Below are 19,179 nucleotides of genomic sequence, written 5' to 3' on the forward strand. Positions count from 1 at the left end.
TCTTCCACTTGGGTATTATGGGGGGGGAGGGTGTGAATTCCCCTTTAGAGGATAAACTGTAACCAAAGCAACAGTCCCATGGGAGACTGACTTAGGAAGGGTTAGTGGCCAGCTCAGTGCATGCCAGCACCACTCTTGAGAAGCAACCACAAAGAGGTTCCCTATTACTGATGCATCAGCAGTTCCTTCTGTACAGAAAAACAGCCCCTACTACACAAATTCCAATGCACTGCATTCGTAGGACTAATTTAATAGCACTTACTTGAACCATTCTTAATGATGTGGTCCAAGTGCTTAAATGGTAGGGTGCATTATCTTTTTTTTCCAGTGCTTTATTATTTGGGGAGATCACACTTGGCTTCTATTTGTGATCAGCTACAAGAGACTTAAAAGGGGCTTTGAATCCAAAGTCTATACGTAAATCGTGTGGGTTTTTTCCTTTTGGAGAGGATGAAAGGCCAATATTTTTCTTTTATGTTTCAATACTAAACAGGAGTCCTTCTGAAAATTTTTTAAATTGCAGTTCTTATTAATTACAAGTGAAGGCTTAAAGAGGGTTTAAATAAGAGGAACCGAAATGAGCAAGTTGGTGGCAGTACTTCATGTATTATTTCTTATATTGTGCTCCCTTGCATGTGAATTCTCCCTTCCCTCTCTCTCTCTCATTGTTTGCAATTTTCAGTCCTTGTCCCATGACATTTCTCTCTCTGATAGCATCGTTTCTGACCTCTTCCCTGGGGTTTTCCTGCCAGCTTCTCACCATGGCATCCAGGCCATATCCAACAGGGAAATCATACTGAAAATGAATCTGAAAGCAAGGCTTTGGTTCATCAAGGAGATAATAGGAGTCAGAAAATGTCTCATCTAATTCTCTGGATTCTGCCTTATAATCTGCCGTAAAATATCGAACCCCTGATTTTAAATCAGAACCTGAAACGAATCCAAGATGTAGATATTTAAATGAAAATCTTTAGGGATTTTCCTCTCCCATATAAAATTAATATCTTGATTTTTCTGCCAGTTTAGCATATGGATTTCAGATATGCTGATGAATTGATTTTTTTAAAAAGGACTACAGAAATAAACTACCGTGGTATGTATGTATTTGGGGAAACAGCTTCTAATTAGAAAACTGCTTCATTATTATTTATAACATGTTATAAATTAGGATTGTCCTATGGTCTCTTAGCCTAAATATTTTACCAATCTTCCTCTATATTTTTAGGTGGAAATGTAATATGCAGAGCTACAATCTTTTCTGGAAAAGCAACTGATCCCCCCGGTTAAGTATTTTAACATCCTAAGTAAATGTAAATTTTTAAAACAGATCTAGGATGATACACTGGCATAATTATATGTTGGTAGAAGGCCTTCAAGGATATAAAGCCTCTGTTTTGAAGGAACAATCTGGAATTTGGGAACAGTTAGAGGCAAAAGGGCTAATGGATGAACGTGGAGTATCTTTTCACCAATCCCCAAACCTATCAAGACAGAGCAGCTATAGAGCGTGGCGGACGTGATTTCGCCTGAATAGAGGAGGGCCAGGAGCTTCTGAAGCAGAAGGAAACTCCTGTAGAGAAAACCACCAAGAAACTTTATCCGATTTTCATATTTAACCTACTTCATTAGTTCAGTTTTCCTAATGGTCTGTCATATGATATCTAAAACTCATGAGTTGTTTTGTTCTTTTCATTTTTAATGTGAAATAACATAAAAATAGCTCTGAAAGTCTGTTCTGAATCTCCTAAGAAAAATATCTGCATCCCTTCCCTGCAGGCTTACAGGAAAGAGGAAGAGAAGTCTCCCGACCCAAGACCCCTTCCTGTGCCCCCAGCCCACCATGGTCAGAGTGCCCAGTTATCAGCTTTCCCTGAACTCTTGGTCATTCTTGCAATTAATTCAACATTTGGTACTTTTTGTTCCATGGACATCTTCCCCACAGAACTATCCCAGGAATTCAAGACCATGTCTGTCTGGTTCACTTCTCTTAGAAGAGACACTGTATGACATAGGGTCAGTTTTGAAGAAATATCTGTTTAATGGGGGAAAAAGAGCATGTTTTTGAATAGACATAGATCTCAAGGACATTGGGAAGTTGAGGAAGGAGCCACATAAGAAGGGTAATCATCATCAAAGACAACATCAGTGACCTTCTATTAAATGTTCACTCTGAGTATTATTGCCTAATGCTTAAGAACACAGGCTCTGCTGTTCACCTCCTTGAGTTTTGAGTTTGAAACTGGTTGGTACCATCTCCTGGCTGTGTGACCATGAGCATGTTATTTCAGCTCGCTCTTTCTCTCTCTCTTTCTCTCAGTGTGTGTATGTGCCTCACTTCTCCTCTCTATAAAATGAGGATTCTAATGCTATGTTACCTCTTAGGGCCATCGTGAGGGTTAACTGAAGTAACCCCTGAGAAGGCTTTAGCACAGCATCAGGCCTTCAGTGGGTAGTAGGCATTAAGCTCTGGGCTGGAGCTCAGCAAGCTCCTTACAGGAATATGGTAGCACAGGTGTTACTATCCCACTCTGCAGAAGACAGAAACCAGTCTCTTGCCCTAGGTCATCCAGAGGTAAATCATGGAGCTGGGATTACGCTGCAGTGTGCCATCTCCCAAGGTGTGGTCTTTGCACTAGTTTCACTGACTTAGAGAAAGTTACTTATGAACCAACTACTAATTACTACCATAGTTTAAACTCATTAAAGAGCTAGAACTTATGTCCCAGCTGGTGAGGGTGAGGCATGGCCAGCTACACAGCAAGAACAGAGTCTAATGTTAAAAACCAAAATCTGGCACTGGGCTCCAAGTTGCTGGCATACAGCAAGCAAGATGATGGAAGTCCTCGTTTGCTGCTGAGGTGCTTGGTCAGTGGAAGCATCCTCACCAAGCCACAGAGTGAATTTCCCAAAGATTTCACCCCCTCACCACAGCCTCTAGAACTTGCTAGTGACCAATTAATTGTACTACCAACAAAGTGCCAATTAATTAATGTCACATAAGGCATCAACAAACCTAGATTGGATTAAATAAAACAAAGGCAGAAAGTCTGAAAGTCAGTTGTCTCCCACTCAATTAGGGAAAGGGCTCAAGTGACTTGGTGAAGTTTCATAAATATGGAATATACTTTTACACGCAACCGAATCATTAAGCAAGATGGCTCATGGTTCAAACCAAACTAGGATATGGTTGTTTTTGTCTTGTGATCAGTGTGACGTTTTCCCTCTACCTGAGTGACTGACTCTTGAAATGCTACTAGTGAGCCAGGCTGAAGGTTCAAGTGCTGGGGGGCTCTTAGTAATTCCTAATGTGCCGGCCTAGCTTTGTCAATCAGGAAGAAGATGATGTTTCTTATAGAAAATGCAGTTATGGAGATAGCCAACCAGAGATGTGTTTGCATTCTGACTCTGCATTGACTAGCTTGGGAAAGGCCCTCAATCCTTCTGAGCTTCAGTTCCCAATAAAATGAGGATGTGACTTCATATGAGTGAAGTGACAGAGATTAAATTAGATGGCATATGTAATACTTAGTACAAAGAAACAAGCATCTCCTGACAACAATGCTAGCATTTTCTGACACCTTATCTACCAGTTATTTTATGTAATCATTACAGTGACCCTATATCGTCACCAGTAGCTTAGCAGCCTTCATGGCCTCTACTCATTAAATGCCAATAGGACACAATCCAAAATGCCTCTAGACATTGCCAAATATCCCCTGGGATAGCAAAATCAACCTTGGTTAAGAGCCACGATTCTTACAAGTTACGTGTGCAAATAGATTAGGAGAATGTAGTAGGGGCCTGCTTAATGCTAATGGATCTATATCGTGGTTGTGGGTTTCCTCCAGTCATATTCAACTGTATAGGTGCAGGCATGGAGCAGGTAGAAAGTAGGATTGGACCAGGATCTGGTGTTTCCAGTTGAATATGACCAAGGAATATATAGGTTAGGGAGCTGAGCTATAATGGGTAGAGGTCAGAAATGCTGCTAACCATCCTACAATGTTCAGAATGGCCCCCCACAGTAAATAATTACCTAGTCCAAAATGTCAAGAGTGCCAGGATCAAGAAACCCTATCCTAGAGACTTGCTACCCAAAGTGTGGTCCATGGGCCAACAGCATCTGAATCACCCGAGATCTTATTAGAGGTGTAGTATTTCCCCACTCTGGACTTATGGAATCAGCACCTGCATTTTAACAAGATCCCTGGGTGATTTGTATGGACTTTAAAGTTTGAGAAGCCCCTTCCACACCATCTCATCGCCTCTCAGACTTACAACACTTCCTCCCTTTCTTCACTCTCGTCTGTGCCTTGTTGAGAAAACAAGTATTCATACGATATCTAGCACATGCTTCCACTATCTAAGGTTCCCACACAACTATATCTGTATACCTAGGAAGGATTATAGGGATGGCTGAAGAAAGTTAGAACATGAGGGAATGAAGGATACTGAGAAGATGATGAGATCAATTGCATATAGATCCTAGTGGGATCAAAGAATTGTTGGAGTTGAGGTACTAAAGGGAGAGAGCTAGAAAGGTGGTAGACAGCAGCCAAAGATGAATGACAGAAATGAAGATTATGGAGTAGATGCAATTATTGGTGATGAAAAGATCTAGGCATGACAATAGTGACTGAGGCATGTTGAAGGACGTAACCACTAGAGAAGAAATCAAAGAGGTCAGAATTTGAGAACCATCACCTAGGTGATATTGAAATCTCCAAAAATTTTGTCACGAGTATTAAAGAGAATTAAAAGGAGTAATGGGTTAAAATCTTCAAGGAACAAATGAAGGTATTCTGGGAGTCTATTGATCACAACCTTGCCAGCAAAGAGTAGGTGATATAATGGGATGGAATAAGCTGGGTCAAAGTTGGATGTTTCTAGGGAGAAGGGAAAGGCAGTGGTCTGGAGGCCCCCATGCGGAGTAAGGAGGATGCCACCACCACCACCACCACCTCCAGGCCCAGAAAAGAAGCAGAATCCTCAGAGAAGAGTCAGATTTCAATTAGAATAGGAGGTTGAAGAGAACATTCAGGAAAAAATTTTGGCTTTAAGGGAGATTGTGAGCTTCAGATAGCACAAAGGACATATTTTAGATGTTGAGAAAAGATGTGAAATGGGGTCAGATACAGAGATATGTGAAGATAAGAATCCATGGGGAAGCCAGGAGTCTAGGAGTCTTAAATTTCTTATAATTCCTGAGATAAACATGGATAAATAAGATGACCATGTAAATTATCATCTAAACTGGGATGTTTTAAGGAATGAAAGAGGGTGTCATATAAGACAAACCAGCATACATCATTCCCTTTTGGATAAAGGTTATGATAGGTTTGATTATGACAATGTCTTTGGCAGGTTGTGAGGATGTAAGCATTGGGAATTGGGGTGGGGGTGTTCCAGGAGCACAAAGTTCTCTGCAACCCTAAATCTACTTCTGCAAGTGCAGAAGGAGGCCGGAAGAGGGGCCATGTATTGCGGAGGGCCCCAGAGCGCCAAGCTGCCAGCTTCACCTACAAATTAGGAATGCAAATAGAATAGACTCTTATTTTCATTGTTAACTGTTTTTAAGTGTAAAAGTACCCAACGACAATATAAATATTTTCAAAACATTTTCAACAAAATGTTCTAAATGCTGGCACAGGCCACGCACCCTGGAAGCTGCCAGAGTCCAGTGAAAGTCTGTGGTTCCTGTCTATTTCAGTGTCTTTCAAGGGTGAAAAAACAATGAGGCCGTCTAGTGGCCAGAATGTTTCCAGGTCACCAGTTAAAACATCACAGGATGAACTGGAAAGAAATACAAGCCATCATCTAGTTGAGACACTTGCCTCTAGTTAAGTAAATATGTGTACAAGAGTCAGGACTATACACAGCATAAGTGCTCAAAAAATGCTGGAATTAACTCTTAGCCCAGAGGTTGAATCTTATCCAAGAGACACTCTTGGTCTAGACACTGCCACTGGAGACCACTACATCACACACACGCCACTACCACCACCTCATAACCTCTCCCCAACCCCGGGTACAGAGCGTGGAGAGGAATATCTAGGGTCAGGCCATTTAAACCTAGTAGACTAGATTAAAGATCTTGGTCATTTTCTAAGCGCAACGAAAAGCCACTGAAATATTTCCTACTGAGTGATGTTGGGGATGGGGGTAGTGTCATGTTCAAATTTGCATTTAGGAAAGACTGGTCTGGCTGCAGCGGGGAGAACAGTCTGTGGGAGGGGCAGAGTAGATTCAAAGACATCAGTTATGAGGTAATTATAGCAGTAAAGGTAAGGAGTAGCATTAGGATAAACTAGGGTCGTGGAGGTGATGGCGATGGAAAGAAGTAAAGAGATTCAAGCGACATTAGAGAGTGAACTCAGCAGGACTTGGAGATACATTTAGATGAAGACGGAGGAGTGGGAAGTGTGGAGGATGACTCTAGATTTGGGATGGATGCTGTTCACAGAGATGACAGAGGCTGGAAGAGGGTGGGGGTAGAGCATGGGTTTGATTTTGGATAGACTGTTGGCATTGCTTTCACTCACACATACTATCAGAGATACTGAATAAGCAATTGACTTACTCATTATCACAGAAGAGACAGGCCTGGACGGGAGGCAGAATATAGTGAGTCATCTGCATATGACTCTTTTAATCTTTTATGGGGAATATATTTATTTATTTGTTTGCTTGCTTGCTGAATGGTTGGTTGACTAATTGATTTTGATTGATTTTTGGCTGTCTAGAATAAAAACCCCTTCCTAATTGCACCCTGATCACTTTTTGAGAACTGTGTTGAGCCTTCCACTGTAGAGACCAAAGGACCTGACCAAAGCTCCCCTCAGCTCAACACGGCCGTGGGATGGGCTGTGACTTATGCTCAGCCAGCAGGATGCTCTTTGCCAGAGCTCACTTATGACCTGAGGCTGTGGAGCCAGGTGGAGGTCACTCGTCAGCCCAGCAGCAGCACAGGTGGTCTTGAGTCTAATCTGTTTCCACTTCACGACCTTTACTGTGGCTCCTGATGCCCAGCCCTTGGTTCCTGCCCATTATCCAAACCTCCCATTGAGTCTGTGAGCTTCCCATGTCTTCACACAATTGCTGTTTTTTTTTTCTTTTGGCTTAAATTGAGCAGTCAGTTTCTTGAAATTAAGAACCTGGAGTGTTTGAATGTTACCTCTCCTTTTCACATCCTATTTATGTTTCTTTCTTTTTCTTTCTCCAATTTCCCTAATGTTTCCCTTTTTCTATCCCGAATCCTTCTTTCTGACTGGCTATCTCCCACCACCACCATCTTTCTACAATCTTTCTTTTTACCTTTTCCTCCATAGATCTTGGTTTCCCCTCCCTATCTGGTCATAACAGCAAACTAGGGAAGCAGAGTTGAGAAGAAGAGTGAATACACCAACTTTCTAACTCAGGAGTTTAAAACTTCTGACAAGTTGGAGGGAGAAACTGAAACTTATAGGATGAAATTTGAGATAAATGTAAATTCCCGAGCTTAAGCTCTAAAATAAAGTATAGAAGATGAGCAAGCAATGGTTTAACAGCAAATTCTATTGAAAAAATGAAACCAAAAACTGATTAAGTAGTATTTCCAGATAAAATGCAGGGGACATACTCAGACTAAATAATTATTCATTGTTTAGCTGAAATTTCAATTTCACATATGTTCTATGTTTTATTAGTAAATCTGGCAGCCTTACTCTTGAGGTTCTAGTTCATTAAAAGCTCAATATAGGTCTTCAGGCATGGCTGCTCTGGAAAGCAAATAATTTTGCAGTATATGAGAGGAAGGTTTATGACTACATGAAAGAAAAACATTCCAGGATTCCCTGAGTTCAGTAGAGCTCGTCCTGATTGCCGTGTGCCTTTCCAGGGCCCACTCTCGGAGAGACGCTGGTGAACTAGGACACTGTCCACAAAGGGCAGTGAGAATGGAAAGCACGTCTCAGGAGGAAGAGCCAAAAGAGCCTCAGAAGGGAAGACCTGACTGGATCATGCAGTGAAGACCCCCCAGAAAGACCTTCATTCCTGTCTTTTCTTCTAAGCCTGGTTCTCCAGCCTTCTCTTCAATTCTGCGAGCAACCTAACATCTCACCAAGAAATTGCTTTTCTTCTTAGGTTTGCCAGAGTCAATTTCTGTTGCTTGCAACCAAAAATCTCAAATGATATAATGTGCTTTTTTGCTAACAACTGAAGGGATCTTTTGCAGAAGAGAATTTGATCATATTTATAGAGCAAAGCTAGAATCTGAGGGTAAAATCAGATTTTAAGTCAACATGGAAAAGAACTTTCTAATAATATGACCAACGCTGAATTGTAAAGAACTGTGGATTGGTGAGAGTTCATTATTTGAAGAGGTTCAAGAAGAATTCAGATGACCAACATAGGGACAATATTCCTGATGTAATTGGGAAAATGGACTGGATCAGATGACTTACAATGTTGTATCTTGTTCTGTTTTGTTTTAAAATTGTGAATAGAAATAAAAACAAAATATCCAAAAGCTGAACAGCTATGGTAGTTGCAGATGGTTACCCAGTTCCTCCTATTTATCATTCCCTTAAACTTATAGGTGTTCCAGAAGGAGACTTGTGGAACCTAGGACTCACTGAAGCATAGTTTTACAATAGATGTACTAATATGGCTAATATTTATGGAGCACTTTCAAAGTCTCAAGCTCTCTGCTCAGTATTTTTTATGTATTATCTCATTTAATCTTCCCCCAAACTATATGAAGTTTAGCCCCGTTTTACAGATGAGAGAATGGAAGCACAGAAAGGATAATTAACGTATTTCAGGTCACACATCTAGAAGATAGGAGACCTAAATTTCAAATACAAGTGGTCTGACTACTGAACACTCTGAACCACTATTTTGCTTTTAAGATCTTACAATTGAATGAAGTTTGATTTTTAGCACTTATCATTCCTATTGAGTTCTGTGTCCTTGTCATCTATTTATCATTAGGTTAATTTAAGCTTTTCTAGGCTTTTCTAAAATAGCACCAATTCAAGTGAATTTATTTTAATTTTCATGGCCCTCGGTTCACAGTTTTCCCTTTAACTGGTTTCCTCAATTATTATTTTTAAAAAATGATTTCACGTTTTTCTCTAAACTAGTTGCTTTAAGGTATCAGCTCTTAGGGCGGGCTGTAAAAGACTGTGTTACCTACCGGGGTCAGCATCGTTCCATCAGTCTGGGCATTCATTGTGCCTCCTTTATCTTTCACAGCAAAACAAAGTGGGGAGAGAGGCTTGGTTTGTTTGCCTGGCTTCATTTGGCCAAATGAAGATGGAGGATTCTCTGATGATTACAGCTCGGAGAGGGAGGCAGGCAGTGGAAAAAGCAACAGCGCAGACTAATTGTGCCAGTGTTCACTATGACCTCTCTTCCCCCTGTCACGGAGCATCCGACAGGTAGATTTGAGGCAGCAGGAGCAGCCTGACCTAATCAAACGCTGTCCTCACCATTCCTAGGAAAGCCGCCAGCTGTGGCTCACAGGGGTCAGTGGCCAGTGTGAGCAGTGTTGCTGTCACCTGTTCTCCTCGGCTCAGTATGATCCTTGACTCTTTCGTGCTGTCAACCACATCTTACCGTTCTCTGTCCCTATATGAGAAAGCAGATTTCTAAAGGCACAGACCACGAAGACCAGGCTTATGTTGGAGACCTGGGTTCCAGAGAAGGGGTACAGAGGAACAGCACCCCCCCCCATCTATCCCATTACTCACCACCACTAACAGGCTGTCAGGGACTCCGTTTTCTCTTTGTGGATGCTCTCAAACACTGTTTGTCTAACGTCACCTGTGAACCCCTGAGGCACGGACCATTACTTCATATTTTATAAAGGATGGTGTAAGTTCAGCACTCCATAAATATAAAGCAGTGAATAGCAAATTTCCCCCATACCGAAGCCATTTCATTTTCTTCAGCAAAACGGCTCCTTTTATTTCCATGCAGAAAGCCCAGTGAGGGAAATTTCTTCATTGCTCAGACAGCTACAAAATGTGATCACATTTTTCCCCACAGTTAATGTGCTCTTTTGTATAAAATTTGAATTTGAAAGTCTGAGCAGATGGCCTATAAAGTTCTTGTTTTGCCTCTGAATTTAATTTCTTCCTGCTTATAGTGGGATTTTTTTTAATCATTTGAAAAGGAACAATAAAATGTTTCCATAAATTGTAATAATCATTATCTTGATGATTGTTCTCTCCCAATGGTATCCCAGAGGAAAGATTAGATGTCTTGACATTGGGTCTGGAATCTTACCTGCCTTGTCATGTTCACAAACAGTAATCGATACCACAAAATCTTGCCAGCCGGGCCCTACTCATTTTGGAATTGCTCATCATTCTTACTCTAGCTAACCAGAAGTTCACCTTATTTAGAAAACGAAAGGTCAGGAGATGAAATGACCTAAGCAAATCAGCTGTATACAAGAATACAAACGAAATGTTAAGGCTCTTTTAGAAAATACTATTTTTGAGTGTTTTAAGAGCCATTTCATTTCATTTCGAGCCACGAATGAGCTCACTGTCTTTTTACTAAGGAAGGCCAATAGGACTTCAACTTAACAATACTGAGTTGGTCACGGGTTTGGCGATTAGGGACAAAATTGTATTGTTTTTCAAACTACTTTGTAATTCAGTTTCTTCCCTAACTTGGTTAGCACTTCCTAATATTGGAAGAATTGGTATTGACTCGATGTGGTTTCTGGTTTATGTAAGGAAAGTATTCCTGGTAAGACATCCATGGAGTAGTGATTTTTCACCTTTTTTTCTATCATTTGCTACATTAGAAGGACCTATCTATAGGAAGTTTAAATAAGTTGATAAAATGTAGGGATTGACTTCACCTTTTTATCCCAGCAATCTTTTGTGAGTTAAATTCATTGGCATCACCCTGTCCTTAAAATTTGCAGAGCTCAGGGGTAAGAATACAAATGGAAGCCCACCTACTATATGTCCATACGTTTAAAAGCTATAAATCAACCTAACGTGTGAAATAAAGGACGTTCTATCTGTCTACTTTGAAAAATACAACTTGTCATATAGTCCTACCTTAGGCTGGAAAATTAAAGGCTGGGTTCAAATTTAGAACTCTTGGATTATCATGTCCTATTCCCAAACATGGCAGCATAGGGAGCATCAGTACCCGGCCTTCTATGCACTTGCCTTCTCTTCCCACCTCCAACTCCATCCTGCACTGTGAGGGGCAACATGCACTCACAGTGTGTGCAGCCCATGGCTCACATTTCCAAGGTCTAGCTCTACCTTTTTCCTCCCCTGCTTGCTAACAGCTACTTCTTGGCCACCTTTCAGACCTAAGGATGCAAACACTAGAAGCATAGTCTTCCCTTGGCAGAACAGGGAAAAGGGTCTTCCCTTGGAAGAGGCCCATTCTTCTAGAATTAGGCTAGGGCCATTGGGACAGGAAATTCCAGGGTCATAGATATGAAGAATATGTTCTAGTAGGTGCAGAGAAGGCAGGGATCCAAGTAGAATCTTACCTACCTGTCATGTCATGTTCACAGTCATCTTTAAGATAATAAATCCTTGGACTCTTTGCCCCAGTAGTAGAGCTATAGCCATAACAGATACAGGTCTTACAAACATTTGCTAGGAACTGAGAAGTAGCATTGGCAAGAAATCCCACTATGCACCATAAGGAAGACAAACATCTATAAGATTTGGTCTCTTCCCTCAAGGAGCTTACAGTCTAGTTGGGAAGATCACAAACACAGAAATAATTGTGCTCCAGAGGTCAAAGTCCTAAGGGGCAAAGAAGAGGTAGAAGTCGAGCCAATGGTTTGTTCTTCCCTGGAAGTAGTTAGAGACTAAGTAGTGCAGTCATTCATCTCTTAACAGTGGGGGTATGTTCTGAGAAATGTATCATTAGCTGATTTTGTCATTGTGCAAACATCATAGAGTGCACTTACACAAACTTACATGGTATAGCCTACTACACACCTAGGCTACATGATGCCAATCTTATGGGACCACCATCCTATATGCGGTTCACCATTGACCAAAACATCATTAAACGATACAGCATTGTACTAAGTAAATAAGTCTTCTTTAGCCACTTAGATAAGATGTTCAGGTACCTTCCTAAATTAGCCTTCATGATAATCCTTTAAAGACGTTTTGTTCTATCCTATGGAACACTCTGGAAATGAACAGGTTAAGATTTTGGCTTCCATCCCTGAGCAAATCTGATGCAGGCAGGATTAGAAGTAGAAAGATTCAGCTCTCAGTTCAGCACATTGTGTGCCAACCCATCTGCCCACATCAGTGTCTATTTAAAAGTGAAGCCAATCAGACTGGCCCCATCTTCACCTGTCCTACTGATCGCCCATAGCAAGGGAGGAACTGAAAGCCCACAGGTTGGTCTGGAAAATTGAGCCTCTATGCAATTTCCAGTCGTGTGTCTGCTTGGAGGCACACAGCCAACAAAGCCATCAATCTGGCAGTTTTTTTAACACTGACCCAGTATATATTTGCTAGGCCATTTGCGCCATCTGCCATGCAAATGTCAGTTAAGGAACTAGCAGAGAGTTGTGGGAATACCAGGGTTAAAATGTCATTTAGCAAGAATGCACCAGTTCCAGCAGCAATTGCCCACAGGAGAACAAAGAGCTAGGAAAGCCAAGGGCCATAAAAAGAGCTCAGGGGTGTAACAGACCAAGGCTCCCAAACTTGCTTCCTCTTCACTCCAAGCTTATCTCATTATGGCACCTTCAGAAACATGAACCTTCCTTACTGGCAAAGACTGTATGATTCCATTGAATTAAAATGCTCATGTAGCAATTATACAAATATATTTTTGTTATGTATAAATATTATATAAAATGTATGTATAAACGTATATTTTATGTATAAATATAGAGAGAATTTTATATATACGTATGTATATAAAATTTTTGAGGGGAAAAGCAGCATCCATAGATCCTTCTCCCTATCATATGTCCCCTACTCTCCTGAATATTACCTTCTGGTTTGGGTCTGTATGTTAGCAATACTTGTAACCATCTCCTAACTATAATATTCTGGGTTCTGTATTAGCTGCAAATTACATATTTCCTCAATGTTTACATCAACACTAAAAGGTTGATATTTTCTTCTGATTTTATAGATGCAAGAAATGAGCCTCAGAGAAGTATTTTTTTGAAGCCCAAGGACACACAGCTTCTAAAGGAAAGACCCAGACTTCAATTCAGGTCATGTTTTTCCAATGCCCATGTCCTTTACATCGTGGCCACACCTCCTGTGGCATGCATACTTTTTATACGTGATTAAAATCAGAAAACATATACTATTTTGTGTTTAGCTTTGTTTAGTTAACAGGACATCATAACTTTTTAAAATGTTTTTATATATTCTTCATGTTTATCACTTTTAGTAGCTGGATAATAATCCATTAATTTATTAAACTCTATATTTAAACTCTCTGTCTCTAGCTCTGTGTGTGTCTCTCTCTTTCTCTCTCATTCTCACTGTCTCTCTTGTAGTTAATACTACAATGAACATGTTGGTATATATAGCTTTTTGCTTCTATTGTATTGTTTCCTTAGGATAAATATCCAGGAGTAGATTACTGGATCAAACAGTTTGACCATTTTTATGGCACTTGGTACATACTGCCAAGTTGATTTTCAAAAGTATTCCATTAGAAGCATATGAGTGTGTCAACTTACAGCAACCACACACCAGCACTGGATGTTTCATTAAACTTTCTTTTTGCTTATTCCTTATATATTAAATGACACTCCAGCTTGCTTTGGTTTGCACGCTCCATTCTGAACTGGTAATGGCTATTTCCCCCGTCTACTTGGTTGCTGCTCCTAGGTCCTCCTGTACAACTGTCCTCCCTCCCTACGCCACCTCTCTCGAGGTGCTCTGTATAAATATGTATGCGCTGTTCATGTGGAGGAACAATCACCCCTTTGCTTTAGCTGCTTTATTCTTGAGGGAACATCTGAAAAGGAAACGCTAACCTGACATATAAAATGCCAGTAACAAATCCTACTCCAGAACGATGTCTAAAACTGAAATAATCAAGAGGTAGCAGCATGAGCACGTTATTTGAAAGTGTGTAGGTAAATATCAAGAAAACTGTTAAAAAGGCTTTAAGGGGGAAGCCTCTAGGAGGTGGGGGTGGGGACAGGGCAGGGAGCTGCTCTTTTTCAGGTCTTGCATAACTATTTGACTTTTTATGTAGCAATTACAACTGATGAAAAAAATAAAATTAAATTTATTAATTCTTCTCAACAAATGAATTGGAGGCTCCCATAAGGCTCTGTGCCCCTACTTAAGAAAATCTTCCAATTAAGCTTTCTTCTCTCGAAAGTTATGTTTTGCATCTCCTTTCCACTGCTCGCAGCCACTGGATGCTAAAAGGAAGGGATAAAATCTAGCCAAATTGTGTTCAAGGTTGCCATCAGAGTCACGTCTTTCTGAATTACAGATTCTCATTATTTCCCTTTTTTATATACTTTGCATAGACTTAATTAGAGCTCCTACCTTGCAGTGGGGATCCATAACAGGAGGGGTCCTCTCTCCAGAGAAAAGCTGATGCTCATTAACAAAAAAGAAATGGATCTCCAAGTTAATTTCATCTTGGGAACCTAGGACTCAAATACATATGAGCAATGGTCTCTCATTCACTCTCTTACAGTAGCAAATCAATATTACCTGAGATGAATCACGTCGCTTAAAACCAGGCTGATTTCTAGACCCAGATAACCTGGGTTGAATACTGGCTCTGCCAATTTTCAGGCATATGAGCTTGGGCAAGTTATCTAACCTTTCTTTGTCTCTGTTTTCTTATCTGTAAAATGGAGATAATAATAATACCTGCCTCATAGTTTTTGTAAGAATTTCACAAGTAAATACTTTAAAGGGCTTAGAACAATGCCTGTCACGGAACCAGAACTCAATAAATGCTTTCAAATAGCATTATCTTTATTATTCTCATTTTGACAGTTTATCCTGGTGTGTAGGAAACTTTGTCCATGACTACGTAGCATGGCATAACTGTGAATGGAGATTTGTGTCCAATTAGAAATCAGACATACTTAGATACTAACTTCGACTGCTACTTATTGTCTGTGCAACTCTGTGCAAGACATTAATTTTCTCACTATACATTGGATCCTGATACCTGGTTCATAGGATTGACTGGAAAGATCAAAGGAGACAATGTGGCTGAAATCTGCTCTTCTCATTTTGCCAGGATATGTTGCTCGAAGGGACGAAAAGAGCAGGGGCATGGGAAGAATTACAGCGGTTACTAGAGACGGTTGGAGCCGAACCATCTTCTCCAGCCCTAATGCTACCAATTGCCGGTGATTGGTGGGAGAGCGGTGGGAACAGTGAGGGCTATTGAACACATGTTCATTACTTAAGACACAATTATTGTTGAGCCAGGTGCTGTGCTAGGAGATAAATCGGGTCACTGCCTTCAATGAGCTCAGTGCAGAGCAGGAAACAAAGACAAACATAATTAGAATACTGTGTTCTAACTACAGGAATAGAGCTACACAGATGGCTGCATAAAGGAGAGGCACCTAGAGTGTAGGGAAGCTGCTTGGAGAGGAGGTGTATTAGTAAGCTCTTGCTGTGTAACAAATTACTCCAAAACTTAGTGGCTTTAAACAGCACACATATATTATCCCATCATTTCAGTGGGCCAGGAATCTGGGCATGGCTTAGCTGAGTCTTGTGTTTGATGGTTTCTTGCAAGGCTGCAATCAAGGTATTAGCCCAGATATGCAGTCTCATCTGAAAGCTCTAATGGGGGAAAGATCCACTTCCAAGCTCCATGGTCGTTGGCATTCATTTCTGTGTCAGAATTCATTTCTGTGTGCAGTATTGGACTGAGGGCATCAATTCCTCACTGTTGGCTGAAGGCTGTCCTCAGTTTCTTGCCATGTGGACCTCTCCAATATGGCAGCTTGCTTCATCAAAATAGGCAGGCCAAGAAGTCAAAGGAGAGTGACTTCTTGAAAGATGGACTTCACAATTGTAACCTTACCATGGAAGTGACACCCATGACTTTGGCCATATTAATAGTTCCATTACTTTTGCCCATGCTTGGTAAATCACTAGGCTCAGCCCACTCTCAAGGAAAGAAGATTACACAAGGGCATGAACACTAAAGGACTCCTGAGCTGCTTCCTGAAGCAGGCGAAGGTGATATCAGTTTACATGGGAGGAGAGTAGAAGGTTGTGGAGGAGAGAGAACAAGCAAACAAGAAAAAAGGGAAAAAAGGATAAATAAATTATCTTATTGCTTAAGGTGTTATCTTGGAGGAAAAGAATGAAAAAAGATATGCTTCACATAATGGAAGGAAATTAGATAATTGATATACATAAGGGAAGAATAAGGGTGAATTTTGAAGGGAAAAACAAAGACTATTAGTCTTTCCTGTGGAGTGGTTTGAAAGCCACACTGCTGATGAGGGTTATTTTCCTAAATTTATTTTGAATTGGTGAGTGGATAAGAGGTCACGGTGACAGAGGCGAGAATGTGCTGAAGCAAGGATGGCAGTCACAGTCTGTTCCCCTGGCTTTTTATTTTTAATTTATTTATTCAATAAATAGACTTCTTTAGACTACACTCTGCAACGTTCATTTAATTAATTAATTAACCACTTAATGCCAGTCATGATACTTTCCTGTGTCTTTTTAGTGTTTAATGTACCCTGTGTTCCCATGTCCTTGTTGTTTCCCTAATGTGCTTGTCAAAGAAAAAAAATGATTGCATAGAACCACTGCCATTATATTGAGGATTTCAGATAGAATTTGGCATTCTCACTAGTCTCCATTTGTCCAGCCATGATTTAAGTAATTATATCAAGGAATAATGATGAAAGCTCTCGACTGAACTCTGGGTTTCAATTTGGTCACTCTCCTCTGACTCAATGTCTATAGCTATAGAATGGGAATAACCAGACCCACCACTCCTATCTTTTCTAGTTGATGTCATTATTGAATGAGATAATGTAGTAAATGCAGTTTTAAAATTATAACTTATACATATAACGTACAAGAAAGTAATTTACTCCACAATGGTTATTGAGTGCTCTGCATAAGAATAGAATCCAGCCCTTATGTTTGAGTAGTTCAACAATAGTGGGAGAAGAAGACATTTCAACACATCCTTAGGATACAATTTCCTAAATGTGGTAATGGAGACTTATGCAAAGGCCATTAAGGCTATTGACAAATTTATCACATCGTATTTTAAAGATTCGCCCTATTTTCATGAAGTCACACAACAACATTTAACAAACATTCCTGAGCATCTGTTTTGTGTGGGTTTTTGGGGGGGCTGTGACATAGTGTGGTGGTTAAGTGCATGGACTCTGGAGAGACCTGCCTGAGTTCAAGTTCTGACTGTGATGCTTACAAACTGTGTGAACCTGGGCAAGTTACTGAACCATGTTGTACCTCAGTTGCCTCTTTTGTAAAATGTGAATAATAATAGTATCTACCTCATAGAGGTGTTGTGAGGTCTCAACAAGCTAGTATAAGGAAAGCTCTTAGAATGGTGCTTGGCATATAATAGGCACAGCACAAGTGTTTGTTTTTATAACTATGGGCAAAGCCCTATGCCAGGCCCAAAGGAAGCAACACTGAACAAGAAGAATATAGTCCCTTCCTTCCAGTAACTTGGAGCTCATGCTCCATTACACACCAAATCATCTAGGCTGGAACCTGGAAGTTACCCGAGACACATTCCACTTCCTCAATTCTGCTACTGCATGCCCAGCCCTCACAGTTGGCCACTGAGTCAGACCATGTACATTTCCCAAAGATCTCATAGCTGTTCCCTTCTCCCCAGCTGCATAGCCCCTGCATTCATCCACCTTCCCTCACCTGCACCAGTGTCTTTGGCCCCAATGCTTTGGCCTCCTCCATGCTGTTGGCACCGTGTCAGGCTGAGCACCCATACCCCTGATTCAAATTCCTACAGTGTTTCCTCACTACTTCCTGGAATAAATTCAAATTTCTTAACAAGACCCTTTATAATCTGCTCCTTGCACACCTGAATACTTGCGCAGAGGCAGTGATGCATAGTGATTAAGGACACAGACTCAGGAGCCAGACAATTAGAATCCAATTCCACTGTTTACAATTTCTGTAATCTTGGTCAAATTACCTAACTTTGCTGGTCTGACTTTTCTCATCTATTAACAGTGATAACATCTGCTTCATGGGGTTTTTGTAAGGATTAAATGATTTAACATATACAGAGTACTCTGGAATGGAGTAAGCACTATATGAATGTCAGCAATGGTTACTCCCTGCCCAGTCTCATCTTTGAGTCCCTCTTCCTTAACTCTTCCATCTCATCACAGCCATATAAAACCACTCTTCATCCCCTACGTGCTCTCTTCTCTATCTGTCCCTTGTATTTCTCTCATCATGTCATACGGTGGACAGACCCCAGGGTGATCCCCCAGTGAGTCCCTCCTTCTGGTGTTCATGCCTTTGTGTAATTCCCTCCCTTAGGTGCAGGTGAGACCTGGGATTTGCTTCTAACCAACAGAATATGTCAAAGGTGATGGGATGTCCCTCTGTGATTTTGTTGCATTGCATCAGACTGTCTTAGCAGACTAGACTGGAGACTCGCCTTGCTGGCTTAATGAAGTAAGAGGCCAAGTTGGAGAAGATCACATGACAAGGAACTGTGGGCAGCCTCTAGGAACAGTAGGTGGCCTCTAGGACCTGAGGATGGACTCCATCTAATAGCCAGCAAAAATATGGATCCTTAGTCATACAACCATGAGGAAATGAAGGCTGTCAACAGCCTGAATGAGCTTAGAAATAGATTCTTCCTCCATCAAGCCTCCAGATGAGAATGCAGCCCACCCAACATCTTAAGTATAGCCTTGTGTGACCTTAAGCAGAGAACCCGGTAACCCATGCCCAGACTCTTGACCCACAGAAACTACGAGGTAACAAATGTTTTTTTGTTTAAGCCACTATGTTTGTGGTAATTTTTCACATAGAGATAGAAAACTAGTACATTTCCAATCCAATTCACTTGGCGAACTCCTGCTTAAGCCTCTAAGTGCTGCCTCCTCTGTGAAGCCTACCCTGATGCTCCCATGCACAGATGGCCTCTCCCTCCTGATAGCCCCATTGCACCTCTTGCACCCTTTCATAACAG

The sequence above is a fragment of the Equus asinus genome, chromosome 4 (genome assembly GCF_041296235.1).
Source record: "Equus asinus isolate D_3611 breed Donkey chromosome 4, EquAss-T2T_v2, whole genome shotgun sequence".
Taxonomy (NCBI): Eukaryota; Metazoa; Chordata; class Mammalia; order Perissodactyla; family Equidae; genus Equus; species Equus asinus.